Here is an 18,124-nt window from a genome sequence, read left to right on the forward strand (position 1 = left end):
CTCTATTAGCATTGCGCCGAATGTGAGAGCAGGGGTCCATTACTGCTGGAAGAATCAGGGTTTAAGATTCAAGGAAAGACACGCCTTTGCTATGGCCTTGTAGCGCGATAGGGTTGCCTGGGCGCACATGAGGTGCACGTCTGTGCTCTGCTCATGGAATACGGTATGAGTCATTGCCAAACACACTATCCCATTGCTGATAGAGCCCCAGGGAGTTCTCTGCTATGTATGCAGCATCAGCCAGACCCCTCGCATGTCTCCTTTCCATGTGTAAGAAGGTCATCCAATGTTGTTTTTCTTTCCCTTTGGTTGAGGCAGAATTCCACTTGTGGGGGGATCACCGTCTCATTCTATGGGACCCCTGCTCATATTGCTTTTTTGCCCTTTATTTTTTTACGTGTTCACATTTTTCGAATTTATTTTGGTGGTCAGATGGACTTTGCAGCTACGCCCCTTTTTCACTCCTTATGGGTATGCAGTCCTGGGTTATCCATAATGGTCTCAGGCCCAGAGGTGCTTTTTTTAGCACTCCTTTTTCCCCCTTAGGGTGATTATACCGCCCTGCATTGCTTTTGGGAGGTAAGCAGGAGACACCTAATATTACGTTTTGGCTTTACCGGGCAATCAGGCTAATTCACTGCAGTGTTAGCCCAATTTACTAGTTTGGTGCCCATTCGATGATATTATGAAGTCCTACTCCTGTCTTTATTTTTTCCTTTGTTCAGTGAAACCATGAGACATGGCAAAAATGGCTTTTCTGCCCACATGGCTTGTTTCTCAGACTATAATGGCAGACTGCATCTTGGTTTGAACTGGTTTAAATCAGTTCCTGGTCTGGAGCAGGCCACTCAATTTACTGTGTGAGTTGGGCCTATTGTTTGACTGTTTCTTTATGGCCAACCTGATCTTGAATTGGTGAGTTGGCAAGACGCCAGCTCACTTGGGTGAAGGTAAATATGGCAGAAACTATATTCCTACACTCCGTTGTGCTGGATATTTGGAAAGAGAATCGCCTAGTCTACTTGCTGAAGGATTAGTTGGTGATTCCTGACTTTGCTACATTTGCAGGCCCTCATCTCTCCACACTGGCTAGATACAGCGTTCTGAGCATAGATACTTGTATGTTGGAAGCCCTGCTTTGGTCTTCCTTACACTGCTGTTTATCCTCCTCATCTACATGGGCCAGCACATCAATCCTTTAACCCTTTTCTGGGCCATTGTATTGCAATTTACTGGCATTTAAAGGTAGGGTCTCCCACTTTCTTTTTGGAAGCTGCCGCCACCTGAAAAGCTGTTAACTGGAACACAGTTTTCAGGGACCAACACTGTAGGTACTTACCTCTGGGCCCTGTGTTGACAGATCATTCAAGATACTTACTCTGAGGTGCACACATGGGGCCTCATTATGAGGTAGGAGGTAGCCATGGCGCTAATACCGCATTCCAGGTCCGGGTTCTCGGACTAGGGATTTACCGGGTCATTCCAACCTTGGAGGACCCAGTAAGTCCCCATTCTGAGAACCATTCCCCATTCCTATTCGAGCCCCTATAGGGCTCAATGGGGATGGAGCTAATAACATTATTAGCTCCCTGGTCTCTTAGCGACTCCCGCTAAGGGCGCCTGGTAAAACCAGGTGCCCATAGCAGGACCCGCTAAGGGACCTCGGAATACGGAGGTAAGGGGTTACTGGCACTGGCACCCTTACCGGTGCCGGTAACCCCTTACCTCCAACCTCGTAATGAGGCCCATGGTCTTCAACCCCATTGACCCAATAGTTTGCATTAGGGTTGCATCCTGTTCTGGGCCTCCATTGCTGTCCCCTGGGTTCGACTGATTTCTTCTTGGTACTTGTGGGAAGGCACTGGAACTTACCTGGCTTTTCATCATAACTGCAGGCTAGTCCTATTGTTTGCAATGGGTCACTTTCTAAAACTTTAGAACTACAAGTGTCATGGGAAAGTGCTTGCTGAATTGAGGCATTTTTGTCGGCCCCGCTAGGAACTCTGTAGCTCTTCTCCAAACATGTTGATTTTATTTACTGGATTTAATAGGAATTCATCATCTTTCTTTTGCACTCCTGCCTAGGATATCCACTGCTCACTGAGCATTGCTACTGTGTCCCTCTTTGGAGTGTAAATGGAATTATTGCTCTAGGGACTGTTGCACTAAAATACATTGTGGACTTTGGAAGCCCTCTTGGATGTGTTGGACATTTTTATCCCCTGTTCATACTCTAAGTGCTATAATAGTATTGTATGCATATGTATTATCTTTCATACCTTTATTTGGAGTGTAGCAGGAAACCTGTAACTAAGGTGTATGATATTTAACATGATGCTAAACACTGTGTGTAATATTTTCAAGGGTGCTACACTTTAACATACGTCTGGAAAGCTACATGTATTGTGTTTGCCACCATTTAGGGTTAAGAGTGAGTTAGACCTTAACTGGCCACTTACTTTTTTAAAATCTATGCAATGCTCTGCTATGTTTTATGCTTAACCGGAGTACTTATTTTTCCTATCATGAATATTGTATGTGTAACCTTATAAATAAAGTGTATATTTTAGTATAACAGTGTGGTGTGTTCTTCTGCAGTGGCTATTGGGAATAATTGTACCTCCTGTGTAGCCTTCCTCCCCGTGATGTTAAGCTTCGCCGCTTTACTCTAGTTACCATTGGAGGGTCTGGTCTTTCCTTTTGGGTGACACACTGTTCTACCATTGAATCAAATGATTACACAGCCCTCACCAGAGGGTTCTGAATAGCTCTCTCTAACACCTTCGGTTTTCTTCAGACTTCTAGTTTTTCTTTCCCATTGATACGTCAAGAAAACTGCAAGTTCAAGAATTGTAGGAAAAAACAGAACTTGATATTATATGATATGATACAGCATTTGTAACGCGCCTATGCACAAGTGTTTCACGTGTTTGATGACTCAGTCTAGGTGCTTGAAATGTGAACATACATGAAGGGTTACTTCTAATATCCTAAATTGTATTTGATGGGGTAAACACAAATTAAAATATTGCCAGCATAACAATGTGCATTTTCTGTTTGAAGCAGTCTATACAAGCCGTATGTTAGAGACAATATTTGACTGTCTTCTGCTTTTGAAAAGACAGCAGGGGACTAGTTAATACAGTCAGGCAGCATTTTCGCAAGCTGGTAGTTGTGTCTCTGAGACCTGCCACCTTCTTCCATGATTACCGCTACCTGTCAGTGAGTGCTTATTGATATCATACCTCACCAATCATACATTTGTTTGGACACATATATGGGATTTCTTTATGCATAGTGTTGCTACAGCTATCAGGCTAGATAACATGTTTTAATCTCACACATAGAGGATTGTCACACATTTCTGACTGCAAACTACCTGGAGCAGTGTACACTTTCATACACTTGCCCCAAGATCAATTAAACTATACAGAAAGGGAAGAAGGAAAGAGAATGTTTTCAGAATATGGGAATTCAATTAGAAATTGATCTGTAAGTGAGAGACATATTGAACGTGTTCTAAACGTTTCTACTCAAAGTAATTTATTTATGTATGTATTTATTTATTTATTTGAATTGTAGAGCGCACTACAGCCCACGGGCATTGAGGCGCTATGAAGTAACATAAGAAGGCTTAATTCAGGGTTACATGAAGGCCGCCCAGCAGAAGTAATCTTGGTACAGGATACATGGTTACAAATACAAAGGTAGATACGGTACAGGTTACTTAGCACAGATCAAGAGGTATATACAGTATGAATACTTGCATACAGAGAGCCTGGTTTTGATTTCCTTGCGAAAGGCTGCATGAGAATCAATTAGCCTGATATGTGATGGGAGGGCGTTCCAGTAGGTGGCGGACATAGTAGGGAAGCTGGTACCACCAGCATGAGCTCTGTGTATTTTGGGAATGGTTATAAAGTTGGAGTGCCGTTCTGGCTGGCCTGGAAGCAAGGGGTTTGGAGATCTTTTGGACCAAGTAGGGGGGGTCCTGGCCTTGGATGCACTTGTACGCCAGGGCAAGAGTTTTGAAAAGGATCCTTTCCTTAACTGGTAACCAGTGGACCATCCCTCTGAGCCCTGAGATATGATCCCTGCATGATAAGCCAGTGGCGGCTCTGAGGGCGTTATTTTTGACTAGTTGCAGTTTAGCAAGATTTTCGCCTGAGTTTCCTCCAAGAAGGGCATTGCAGTAGTCCAGTCTTGATCCAATTATTTCCCTGGCAATGGTGAAACAATTCTGTTAGGATAAGAATGGTCTCACTGCGTTAAGAAGTTTGGAATGGTAAGATGAGTAGGATGCTATGTCATTAACCTGCCTGTTCATGGTCAGGTTGGGTTCCAAATAAACACACATGGTCTTGACCGTTTGTGAGTCAATGATGGGGATATTGTCAGCGGTGAAGGAGCTGTATTGCTTGTCCAGCTTGCCCAAGGTGTACAGGGATCCAATCAACAAAAGTTTGGTTTTCTCACTGTTGAGGCATAACCAGTTTCCTGCCATCCAGGATTGGATCATTGAGTAGATGGAATTGAGGGTGTGCATGTCAGACAGGTAATCACCTGAGAGGGGGGATGAGCACCTGGGTGTCATCAGCATAGTTCGTATATGAGATGCCTAGGGCATCCAGGATTTTGAACAGAGGCCTTGTGAAGAGATTGTAAAGGGTGGGAGCAATGCATAAACCTTGTGGGACCCCACATTGAATGATGCTCGGGTCAGCACAAAAGGAATCAGAGAAGACCTGCAGGAACAATGTTATCCAATTACAGGCACTTGGGGAGAAGTGCTGCGGTGGAGAGATGATGGCAGAGGGCCTTATGATCCACTAGATCATGCTTAACTTGAAGTACACTAACCCATAGACCAGTAACTGATGTGCATTTTCTGATGGTTTGATTGTTGTTTCAAGAAATTCAAGAGCAAGACTGGCAACAATCTATCAACACGCATTTACTAATAAATATGTCTGGCTCTTTTGTAGGGCAGGGACAGAAACAGCTACAGTTTATTTTCAATTTACAATCGGCAGGGTGTCATGAGCATATGATACATGCACCCTTCAAACAGGTATCCCCTACAAGCAGGCCTCCCAACTAACGCCAGGTAGCCCTATGCTAGTCTGACTCCATCCAACTTCCCCCACTGACCTCCACCACCAACCCCAGGTAGCCCCCTCATTCCTGCCATTTCCCACTACCCCCACTGACCTCCACCAACCACACGCACCCCCTCAAGTCCTGCCACCTCCAACTACCCCCAATTACCTCTGCAGTCTACCCCAGGCAGCTCCTGCTAGTGCGCTCCCCTACCACTCCAAAGTGGAGCAACAAACTACCTCAACTACTCTGGCCTGCTTCCACCATGAAGTAAATCCTCCTCCAACATGAACAATTGGGAGCACTGTTGTTATCAACAGGACAGCATACTGTTGCACCAGCTACACTTTTACTACTCCATATACATTTCACATAATAATGCAATGGAATGCAATGTTGCAGCTTTATTGTGCCTTTGTGCCATTGCAATGGCCTCAAAGCGCTATAGGTGAATGCCCTTGAGGACAGAAGTCCATGGAATCAAAGCTTGGTCTGAGTCCTTCAGACTGCGTGTGTGCATTGTAGTCAGTACAAAGGTAGGTATGGGTGGCTAAGTCCCTGCTAGTGACCCAAGCAGAAGAGGCTCATGGTTGGGTGATGCGAAAGATGTCAGAGAATGTGTGACTAAAGGAGACTCATAATCTGTTCAGCTAGACTCAACAATCAATCATGGGACGTATCTGCAGTCCAGTGACAGAGGTGATGCATGATTTGAGAGCAGGTAGTGGGGATTGCAGATGTGTGTGTGTGTGGGTGGCTCTACCTTGTGAGGGATACAGCAGCCTACCATTGAGTGCCCATGTGATGAATTTAGCCCACTCATACATAGTGAGGCCACATCCCACATCAACACACACAATGCTAAATCCCCATACCAGAGAATTAAGTGTTGGCACATTCACATTGACAAGCAAGTGCTAAAGGAACATCTAAATATCAGTGGACCAGAAAGGAACTCATTGTACAATAAACTCAACCTCCAGTAGTTAATGTGCAGAGATGAACGAACTGTCACCAGATACAACACATGACTTAACCATGTGGAACATGGGACAATACACACAAACAAGTGAGTATCCATCCGCAATAAGAGCCCCAAACACCATCATGATACATCTCACACATCACCACACACACACATATACACACACACACAAACACACACACACACCTTCACTCCAACAATACTAACACACCCACACCAAACAAGGAGTGCCCCTGCTCAAGGAATGGAATCAGATAATCAGTTGTTGCCACCTCCAGCTGGCTGATGGCCCCACTCCAACATGAAAGAATGCCACAATGTCAAGCACTAACAACACACAACATCAACAAACACATGAACACATTCAGCAGTGGAGTACATACTCAACCACAGCATACAACTATTACACACACATCCACAGCATGTGCACAATTCAACAACATGCTTGCATTGCAAAGCATGCAAGTAGGAAAGCAACACATGTGCATGACAAAGCTCTCAAAAACAGCAATCCCAAACCACCTCAACTCCCCACACCTACAAGAGACCACCCATGTTTAACGAGCACAGATGCACCATCCATCACACATACATGGTGCATGCGCAAATGTCCCAAAGCAAACATCACGGTAACAAGACACTCACAGTGAAGACCCAACCCATATGACAGCCATAGAACAAATGCACTTTGAGACCATGTCAAAAGTACATTTCCACATGGACAAAGACACTGCAGAAAGCGTAATATGAATCGTACCAAACCATTCTTCGGATGTTGCGGAGGATCAATGTACAAATATTTACAATAAAATAAGGAGAATGGTAAAAATGCTCATGGAACAAATTAAAATAAATACTCAATGAAACCCAACACTATCAAACTATTTACACTGGCAGCAGGCTAGTCTGTTGGGCTGTAGACTAGGGCCTTGACCAGGGCCGATTCTCCATCCACATCTTTAGCCTGTAGGTGGGCTTCTGTTGTTGCCTGGAGGGCATGCAGGTTGTCCAACAGCTGTAACTCTCCCTCCTCTGCTGCCATACAAGACTCCTCCAGGATGTCAGACCACCTCCTTGCAACCCTTTCCTCCACCTCGGCCGTGGCCCTCCTAGTTGCTGCATCCCTTGCCTATCGCTTCTCCATCTCCTGCTGCCTTGTGTATCGTGCCCTGGATGACACCAGAGTCTGGAGCCACTGGTGCTCCCCTGCCTCATCTTGGCCACTCTTCCTCCTCTGGGTGGCAATGCCGTGCAGAAAACGCCTCCCACTGACACCAACTTCTGAGGCCTGAAAGTGTGAGGCCTCTGAATGGACCCTCCTCCCCCACCGACTGGATAAAACTTGTCGTTGGAGTTCGACACCTGAAGTACCTGCTGTTCCACTACCTGTTCATGTGTGGGTGCCTGGGCAGGCCCAATGACCACCTCTTGCGCCATCTAGGTGGTGGTGGGACTGTTGCACAGGGGGCCATGGTGGTAGGTGGTAGGGAAGCCTGAGTCGAGTTGAAAGGGGAGCAGGGGGCCACTGCACTGTCCAGCTCAGAGAGACCACCCGAGAGCAGTGCAGTCTCCAACTGAGCCAGGAAGAGGATCATCTGCTTGTGATGCTGTACTAGATTCATGCTATGTATTAATGTACGACATCACAAATGGATGCCGTCTGCATATCGATACCTGCCAGCAATGTCTGCACAACATCTCGGATGACCTTATAAACTACACATGGGTAATCGGTGTGGGTGGAAGCATCATGGAAGGTGGTCACTGCTGCAGCAGATAACCCAACTACAGGACGTTGTGCCGAACTCTCCATGGTGGACAGCACATCCTCATGTCCCTGGGCCAGGAGTGCAGCCTGAACATCATCTCCGATGCCCCTACCTCACCCCGTGGCCTGGGCTGAATGGCCACCTCCTTCACCAAGCCATCATGCCTCCAGAGAGGCCTCCGTCCTTGATGACCCATGTGTGGCAGCACCATGTTCCACTGCTGTTCCCCACCACGATAACCTTCTGAAACTTACCCTCAGCAGCCTTGCCCAATGGTGCTGGTGCTCCCCTTGCCACATTGCTCTCTGAAGAGGAGGTGTTGATTATGGGTGGCTGGGGTCTGCACCTGGGTCTGGAGGCCCTGCCCATGCTTCTCTGCTCCACAACACTGCTCCTGCTCTCTTTGCCAGCTGGAGTAACTGTAGAAAAGGGGACAAAGAAAATAGACATCAGTTGACAGTGACATTGCATGTATTAACAGTACCATGCATTTAGCACGAGTCAACCAGCAACTACCGCACACACACACACCCTCTCTCATGCAATCAGTATAAATACAGACACACAAGTCTAGGCCCGACGATGAGTCACAATCATGAGATATGCACATGTCAATGCAGCACATTGATGTGTGTCCACATACACATTGCAAGGAATCATTACACCACTACACCTGTGCCACAGTGACCCAAGTGTAACCTGCAGGCAGGGCTGTGGGAAGTTCTCCTGGGAACATGTCTCAGTACCACCATTGCATGGCTTGCAAGATCACCTTGTGCGCTCGCATAGACATGCAGGTTGGGAAAGGATACAAACAGGACTCCCAGGAAGAGTTAAGCCTGGGATGGGGAAACCTGACATCCATTACCTAAACAGCAGCACGCAAGTGCAGGTCCACAACCCGCCCCATCAAAGGCATAGCCCTCTGGGGCTATGCCTTTGATGACCTAGAGCAGTACTCACCCTAGAGGACTGGGGACCATGGTGCCACACAGAGAACTGGTAGCTCCACCCTGGGACTCCTACTGGACCCTGGGACCCAACTGGGACTTCAGCTGATGGCTTGCATCGCCTCTCCCTCGGTGTTCAGGCCAATTGGGCCACACTAGCTATGGGTCCCTGATACAAGCACAGAGTAGCCTGTCCGAATCTGGCGTCACACGTCCATCCCACATGGAGACACTTTCCAACAACTATTAAGACCCCATGAATTGGGGCCTCATGGAGCCTGGATGCATTTGTGATGTCATCGCTGATGTCTTGGGTGTTAGTCTTAGCAGTGCACAGTGGTGGCGCGAGTTACAGTTGCTTAGCTTACCATAACTGGTGAATTTCTGAGGTTTTTCAGTTTTTACTTGTAACCATAATGTCCCTTTAACAATGTTTTTCATTGAATTTCATAGGTTTTTATTGGTGCAATTTAACCATAACGTCTCTTTAAAAAAGTTTTTTCAGTGAATTTCATGGGTTTTTACCAGTGCATGCTAATTTTCTACAACTTAATAATATCATACTTACCCCAACAGAGCAACATTTTTGTTCAATTTACAAAGGTTCACCTTAAACCTTCTATCTTCATTCTTAACACTTCTATGCACTTTTAGCCAATGTTTCTACTGTGTTTGCATCCGTCAGATGTTCGCGAACATCTGACTTCATCGCAGGCCCTCCAAACAGTGTCACATGGCCACACGCTAGCGCATGTCATGATGACGTGTCTGCGAACGCGGCCGCACTTTGCGATCGGGCCTGTGCTTGGCTGACAGTTCGGAAATACACTTTCTACTGATCTAGGAACCTTCGAGCTCAGAATGTGCCCATGCACAGCTCCTACACCTATTCTTACTCATTATCCATTATCAATTTACAACACAGTGCATACATCAAAGAAAATTAGTAAAACTACTATTTATGTTAAAAATTGCATCATCTATTGCCATCCCTCCTCCCCAAGAGGCACAGTCACCACTACCAGATGGAGGAAGTAGACAAAAACAAATGTGCAGTACTTCAAAAGGCAATGAAAAGGAAAAAGAAAATGAGGCAGAGGAAGTGCCTACCTCTAGCACCATCATGGATGTGGCAGTTCTTTACCACTGTTGGGAATGTACCAAAGGCTAAAGCTACGAAAGTGAAATGCATTGAGTTCAACGGTGTACTTAGTTGCAGACTACCTGGACAGTACTCCTACAGAACCACATCCATGCGCTGCCACACCCAATCCAATCATCACAATACTCTCAATACTCTCAGTAAGGCTGTTCCTTTCTTAGCAAATAGTAGGCTGTCTTCCTCCACTTCATATTGCGTTACCAGTACCGTAACCACACAGCCTACTTCTGTGGGACACAAAATCCCACCAGCTACCTTGCAAGCAATAAAAGAGGCTGTTGATCCACATCTTTTGAAGACAACAATCTTCTGTATATACTTTAACACACTACTCTGCAAAGGGGAAGAATTTGAATTTCGAAGTGCTATTAAAGCTATAATCAAGGAGCATGAGAAATACTGCCTCTAGTTTTGATGTAACACACGTGCAACATCTTCCCCCGTCCACCTGTCCATCCATATTACTGCTTGGTACCTATTCCCTCATTTCCCACGCCACCTTACATTTTGACCTTCCTGCTAAAAGAAAAAAAAAAGGTTCCTTTAGGAACCACTGTTCACATTTAAAAAAATAGAACAAAAAAAGTAATCTTATAGAATCTGTCTACTTTACATTTCTCAATAAAGTAGATGAACTCAATAAGATTCTATCAGCCAAACTTCAAAGGCTTTCATGGCACTGATTACATTTGTCCTCCCCTAACGCTAACATCACTATACGCTCAGAATGTGCTCCACCTATTTCAATGATGTTTGAGGGCAGCGTAGCCAAACTTACCAGGTCATCACCAACGTCATAAAGTTATGTAAGGCAGAACAAGGAACTTAATCACAGACTTCCACAACAAAGGCAAAATGTTGTGTCTTTTTACAAAAATCATAGAAACATTTTATTTTGAAGAAAACAGCAATAGCTGGGACCGTAACAAATAGTTTTCATTTTCACACAACGATGAAAACATTAAACTTTTTCTAACACAGTTCATAGCTACTGAACTTCTCAGCATTCACATTTATAGTGAAACTGTCAACAGTAATCTTCTACTGCCAAATCAGATCATCGATCTATCCATTCAAGTCTTTGTGTTCTTCACCAAAAATGATCTTCCATAACCAATGAAAAACCTATGCACATGGCGGTCCATTGCAGAGGAGAAACTACTGCTTTAAAATTGAAATAACACTTTCACATCTGCACTTTTCTAGAACCTATATGCCCCCTTGTTGCTCCTTGTTACTGCAACCACAAAAGGACACATTGTTGTCTGGTGGTCGTCACAAATTATTGTTATCACATATCCTTTGTTTATAATTATTGTCCAAATACTGTTGAAGAAGCCGTTGGCTGGTTGACTGTACCCATGACACGCACAGAGCAGACGTATATAACTATGAAAAATTGATAATGCAAAAACATATTTTGGTAATCAGCTTACAATTAAATATACATAGTGCATTCTTATTTTATAAATTAAAGTTTCAAGTATCATTTTTACGATGTCTACTCTTTGCAGCAAATTGACAATTCTTCTGTCACAGTGTACATCATATTGCACACAGTACACTTTCCACACTTCAATAACTATTACTTAAAATCTTGCTTACATTGCATTTTAAGAAACCATTCTTCCGATGTTGCAGAGGATGAACTGCTTCCAAACACAGTTTCCTGAAATGGAAATGGAGCTTTTAATACAGTGAATCATATCATTTCTTTGAGGATTGTGGGCACATTTACTCCCACACATTCTTCGTGTGGTGTTTTGAAGGACACATAACAATGCCACCTTTCATGTAGCGTTCACAGTGTGCCCAAGTCAGTTTCATTTCTGGAAACACATGCCACAAAAAGTAATAATATTAGTTGCAAACATTTTACTACAAAAACAACCAAATATTTCAAGTAAACCACATATCACAGTATTTACTTCCATTTTACCGGTATCAATACATTTACATTTTCTTTCAAAAATAACATCATGCGCTGTGCACACAGGCACAGATTTCCCTATCGGTGAATAGCAATGTGCCCCCTGCTCTCAACTATGAGAAGCATTTCTCTATCAGAGAGCTGGACCGGCAAGATCAAATGTATTGTGAAGAAAAGCAGTCTGTCAGAAAGAGCTGCAACTTATCATAGTATCTACTTTCCAGCATGTGCAAGCTTCATTTACTTTAGTCATTTATTTTTCTGATAATTTGTGAAGCCCCAAAAACAAAAATTGCACATTGGTACACGACCAAAAAAAGGTGGTGAGCTTCTGTCTACATCTATTCCCGCAATCATATCCATTCCTGAATTCATGCATGTGCCCCTCATTGCCCTGTGCAGTAAGATGTAAATGTGCAAATACCACAGGCACATGTTCATAATGCGCATTGGCAATACAAATTCCTTTGGCTGTTACATCGCTATTGGCTAACACTGTGGCACATAAACTCTTCATCTATTGCAATCTGCAGCCACTTATCATAGTATCTTCTTTCCAGTGTGTCCAAACTTCATTTACTTTATTCATTTATTTCTTGGTTATTTGTGAAGCCCCAAAACCCCCCCAAATATTTGCATGTCGGCATAAGACCAAAAAAAGGAGGAAACCAGAAACAGGAGGAGAAGTGCCAGAGGGGTGCAAGGGGAGAGTGCAATAAGGAACCTCCAGTAAGTGATGCTGGGGTGGCCAGTTCTAAGTAAGTGCAAATAGCCATGGCACCATGTGCTTGCAGATACAGTCCTCATGCGAGGTGGGCCCGGAGACTGTCCATGGAGCTGCTGGTGATAAGCCACCTGATCCCCATAAGGTTTACCGGGTGGTCAGATAACCAGTTAGTGCAGCAGCATCTTCAAACCTCTAATGTAGTTAGAATACGCCAACAGGTACCTAACTATTTAAAGCATTCCCTTAATTACAACATAGTGCTAACAACCATACTATCACCTTTACACACACGTAACTGTATTTGTTTTCTTTCTATCCAGTACAGATTTTTGTTCCCAATGACCCAATCATTATATAATGGCTAAACAATAGCAGGGTGTCATACACTAATGTTCTACCAAACATAGTACATCAAATGTACTGTTTATGAGGGTCTGAAAAAGAAAATGTATATTCAAAACTGTACAGCACTTCAGCTTTTGAACTATCATGCTAAACCAGTTGTACCTATAATTTCCACAAAACAAACCAAATATTGCAGCTTCATAATGCTACACCACTACGTAGCCATAACAATCTTAATCAACTACATAATCTGTGAGCACTACCCATAAGTGTACTACAATCATAAGTACTGCATACCATAAAATTGCATAATACCTCCATATTACAAACATGTTATAACCCCACTACGTTACGTACAATTACTTTACACATATTACTACTATAGTGATTCTGGCCATACTCCATTACCTATAACTGCAATACACATATTATTACTGTAGTCATTGTGACCAATGCACATGTTCTGGGGGTCATGGCCTGTGGCCATATCCCCCAGAATCTAGCCAATGACCACAACACAATTAACTGTATAGTAAGTATGTTTCATACATGGTCAATGAATAACATCCCGCCCCCCACATCCCTGCAATCAAAATAATGTCTGCAGACACCGAAAGTGACTGCGGTCTCCAGCAGGATTTGCAGACCGTTTCTTCACCTATAAAAACAGCTCTACATTACCTTCATTCCATTTCCCTACCATTTCTATGCCCTCTTTCAGCCATCAAATAACCCCAAATGTCTTTTCCAAGCTCTCCGTTCAGAACACTGCCCGCAAACTACCACGCGAGCAGCTATGGCACCTGCCCGGCTTTGTTCAACCCACAAAAATAGGCCCATATCATCTTTTATTCCACTCCCCCACCCTTCCCAGCCCCTCTTGCCATCACAAATAACCTTAAATGTGTTTTCCAAACGTTGTCTCCACTGCGAAGTCCGCTGTCAGCTGCGACTGTCCGTGGAACCAACGTGGCGGACGTTTAAAAAAAATCAGACACACTTCACACTTTTCACCATCCAATCAGCGGGCGCACCCGATGTCTATGGACCTCAGGCCGTCCTCTGGACCAATCGGAGGCCAGTCCGTGGACCGGACAGGGAAGTGAGTCCTCGAACCAAACCCAGTTATCACTAATTTCTTTTGCCCTACTTTTTGGTCTTTTAAAAAAAAAAATACTGGACGTATTTACACCAAACTTACAAACTCATGCTTTCGGGACCAAGCCGCCACTCCTGCCACACATTTAGTGATAATCCGTCCAGGTGTTTGGGGTGTAGACGTGAGCCCATTTTTTTTCCATTGCGTATATGTGAAAAATGTTGGGACCCCCCAATAACTTTGCCCCACCTTGATGAAATCTGACGGGCCATATCCATCATTTGCAAAGTTTCTTGAGGATTGGTCCGGGGGTTGCAGGCGGAGTTATAAGCCACCCAAAAAGTGCACTTCCTGTGGGTTGAGCAGCTTAACTATAACTACAGGGCCGCTACCACAGGCACTATTATATATATATATAATAGAATATATATATTCCACTTCACCTAATCATGGGGGATTTAATAAAATGACAGCTGTGTTCGCACCATGTTGCCTGCACAGTTGGTGCTTTTTTTTGTCAATTACATGAAAATGTAATTCGGCATACTCTCCCGTATATGCCGGAAGAGGATCATGCTCTGGTGGTAGGAGCACTCACAAATGCCCATTTAGATTACTGTAATAGCCAATTGATGGGCATTCCAAAAACACAACTATACAGGTTCCAATAGGCCCAGAATGCAGCAGCCAGGCTGGTCTGTGGACTGAGAAAAACTTCTCATGTTTGTCCCTCACACTGATCACTCCATTGGTTAGCGGTTGCGGATTGCATTAAGTTTAAGGTGGCATGTCTGATATTTAAGTGTTTGAACAATCTAGCACCAGACTACTTGAAGGATAAGATCAATCAATGCCAGCCTTCCAGATGTCTACGCTCAAGGGACCAAGCTCTGCTGGTTATTCCTCCATCCACATTTTATTAAGAGGAGATAGAAGATTTGCAGTGTTTGGCACTAGACTCTGGACTAGTGTACCTAGGGAAATTAGGACCCTTGACTCACTCTTCAAGTTCTGTAAGGCCCTAAAAATGTTCCTGTTTAAATATTCAGCCATCTCTGGGCCTGTTGGGAACTGTTTTGCTTCTATGATGGAATGCAGGGTATCTATACAATTTTGGTAACCAGTTTTCTTGGATTTAATCTGCGCCATTATACGGTTCAGTCCATTTTGAACCCATTATAAATTATAAATTATTCAAAATCAAAATCAAAAGGATAGCAGTGAATATGATCAAACTTTGCCACCAGTTATGTGATAACCTTTTAGCTAGGTACCTGAGTTCTTAAATTCTAACTTTTAAGCGAATTACCGCCACAGAACCGCCTTTAAATTCGCTTTTAGATGACACCTGAATGGCCTTTCACGACCTCAAGATAATAGAGAAAATCATGAATATGTGGTCCCATGGGCCACTGGTTATAAATAGTATGGATGCATCGGCCACACAGATATCTCCCATTGCAGATAAGAAGCCAGGCTGGCCCTGTGATGTCATGAGGCCATGCTGACATCTGGCGTTCTGCACAGGTAATCTTGAATCAACCACAGTTTTGATCTTTTTTGTATTTTTCCCCACCAAGGGCTGGTAATCACGTCACTGATAGTCACTTTACTGCAGTTGTACATAACTGGTATGCAGGAGTTTCAAAGGAATTCCCTTTGCAACAAGCCTGCAGAGGGGGAAGCCATTTTAGAATCCTGCTCAGAGACCCACACCTGGTCCTTGGCTGAAATGAACTTACATATTGTATTTTCAAACATCAGCCTTTTTCTATGAAATACTGTGTAATTTACTGATCATGAGTCACTTTGCTTTTGCATCGGTGGATTTCCTATTTCATTGCACGCAACATTTGTTTTTGAATGTGACAGCTGAAAGTAGAGGGCTGTTTGTTATAGTCATTCATAACATTTATTTTAATTATCTACTGTTGGTTTTTATGCTGAAAAGTGGGTCTGAGTTGTCATAATGCACCTCCGTTCGATGGGTGTCAATTTCACTGAAAAATGCTGCTTTTTCAGTTCAACCTTTTATTTTGTAATGAAAGACAGGCCTTTTCGATTTCCAATGTTTGGCAATTCACATAGCTCTTCCTTGTGTTACTTGCAGGAACCCCGACAGTTTGCCTTAATAGGCCCATTTTCAGTGTGAAGGTTTTTGAAGGCTGGCAGGTCCTTTTTGCAGTGGCCCTTTCAGTTCAATTTGTTTGGGCATTCCATTAAACTTCAGACCCCCACCAGTTGGCCCTGAGGTCATGACTACCTGACTACCTGACTGCCGGACTACCAGGGTACGGGCTGAAGCTGCCACCTCAGCACCCAGGGTTTGGGGCTCCAGCTGACATCTGTGAAACAAGACCCAGCCTCCCCTCCCGTCCCTGCCTCACATGTGCTGGGTTGAGCCACCATGGGCCAAGGCCATCTGGTCGGCTAGGCTGACTGGAAAGGGAGAAGAGTGCTCTGCGCCCAGCCTGCACCCCTGCGGGTGCAACTAGGATTAGTGGGAGTTTCCGTGAATCTCGCAGCGCAGCAGGAAGGATAGAAACCCTTGCAGTAGTGGCGCCAATCCCAGCAGTGCTGTTGACAATAGCTTGACTCAAGGGATGACTTCCAGTAGATCGCAGCGAGGAAGCTGCTCTGCTACTTACAAAACCCTGACCCAGAGTCAGTTAGTCTATTAATGATTTCTCACCAGGTTCCCCATGAACATACGGTACACTACGGGCGAGAGAGGTGGCCCCCTCTGTCCACAATGGAGTCCCGAGGCAAGCAGCTCTACAACCTAGGCTCCACAGCACATTAGAATCAATACTGTTCGGTGGGATTCTTACTTAGAGGCGTTCACTCACAATCCCACAGATGGTAGCTACTCCCCATTGGCTCCACACTCAAGCACATACACCAATGTCTGAACCTGCGGTTCCTCTTGTACTGAACAGGATTACCATTGCAATAGCACATCATCAGTAGGTAAAAACCAAATGTTGTCATTACAGTGTAAATCCAGCTCACGTTCCCTATTAGTGTGTGAACAAACCAACTCTTGGTGAATACTGCTTCACAATTATAGGAAGAGCTGAAATTGAAGGATGAAAATGTGGTGTCACTATGAATGTTTGGCAACCACAAGCCTTTTATCCCTGAGGTAACTTCTCAGACACCTCCTGCTTGAAACCCAACATGTCAGAAGGAGCTTTAATCCCTGCTCTCGTGGATTGTATTCATACAGTAAATCGAGATCAAGTGAGCTTTTGCCCTTCTGCTCTGCTTGGGGATTCTGTCCTCCCTGAGATTCCCTTAAGATACCTGCATTATCATTTGACAGGTGTACCGCCCCAGTAATTCTCCCCAATTGCCACTACCCCTTGAGCAGGTCACCCCCAGTGGGTGCCGGGTGCTTACAGCCAGAAGTGAGAGCTCCACAGGCCGTGCCAGCCACCTCACCAGGTAAGTGAAATAAACAATTTGAGCAGTGGTCTTTCACCTACAGCCTGGACCTGTAGCCAGCTGATCTCCATTCCACTTTGATCTGACTGCCGGGGAGCTGCTGGGATGCTTGGCCTTTGCACTGCTTGGAGGGGAGACACATCCATCTAAGGGGGCACTCCCTGAGCGGACATGCTGAAGACATTACCTATCACAAAGTCCAGGATGGACCAAGTGCGCCAAATGAACCAGTGGATTGCAGGGAGCCAGATGGACAGGCTGCCCTGCCATTGAGGTGCAAGTCTTCTCAGTTTCTTCTGTCAGCCAGGCACCCTGCTGTGCCAGAATAGGACTCAGCCACTCAGAAGAGTGCCCACAGCAGACAAAGTGCACCTGGCACATTGTGTGGGGCATAGCCCTTGGCCATCTGATAGATGTGCAGAGCCTGGGTATGTCAGCGAGAACCAAGTGGAGCGCAGACAGTACTCTTACACACTGTCAACAGTAAGTCACAGGAAGGTGTGAGGGGACACTAACACGAGGCAGACAGCTGTTTGATGATTTATCAACATATGCCATTTTATTCTGAAAGAAAATATTCAAAATACCTCACTATCCCTAATCTGCTGAG

General features: G+C 44.6%; 1 protein-coding gene across 24 annotated transcripts in view; it reads left to right on the top strand.

Annotated features, from left to right (window-relative positions):
- Window positions 1-18,124, top strand: part of CADPS (calcium dependent secretion activator) — a 2,044,505-nt gene that overhangs the window by 1,065,436 nt on the left and 960,945 nt on the right. The window lies entirely within an intron of this gene.

This window comes from Ambystoma mexicanum, chromosome 2p, assembly GCF_040938575.1.
Source record: "Ambystoma mexicanum isolate Mex_15411 chromosome 2p, UKY_AmexF1_1, whole genome shotgun sequence".
NCBI classification, from domain to species: Eukaryota; Metazoa; Chordata; class Amphibia; order Caudata; family Ambystomatidae; genus Ambystoma; species Ambystoma mexicanum.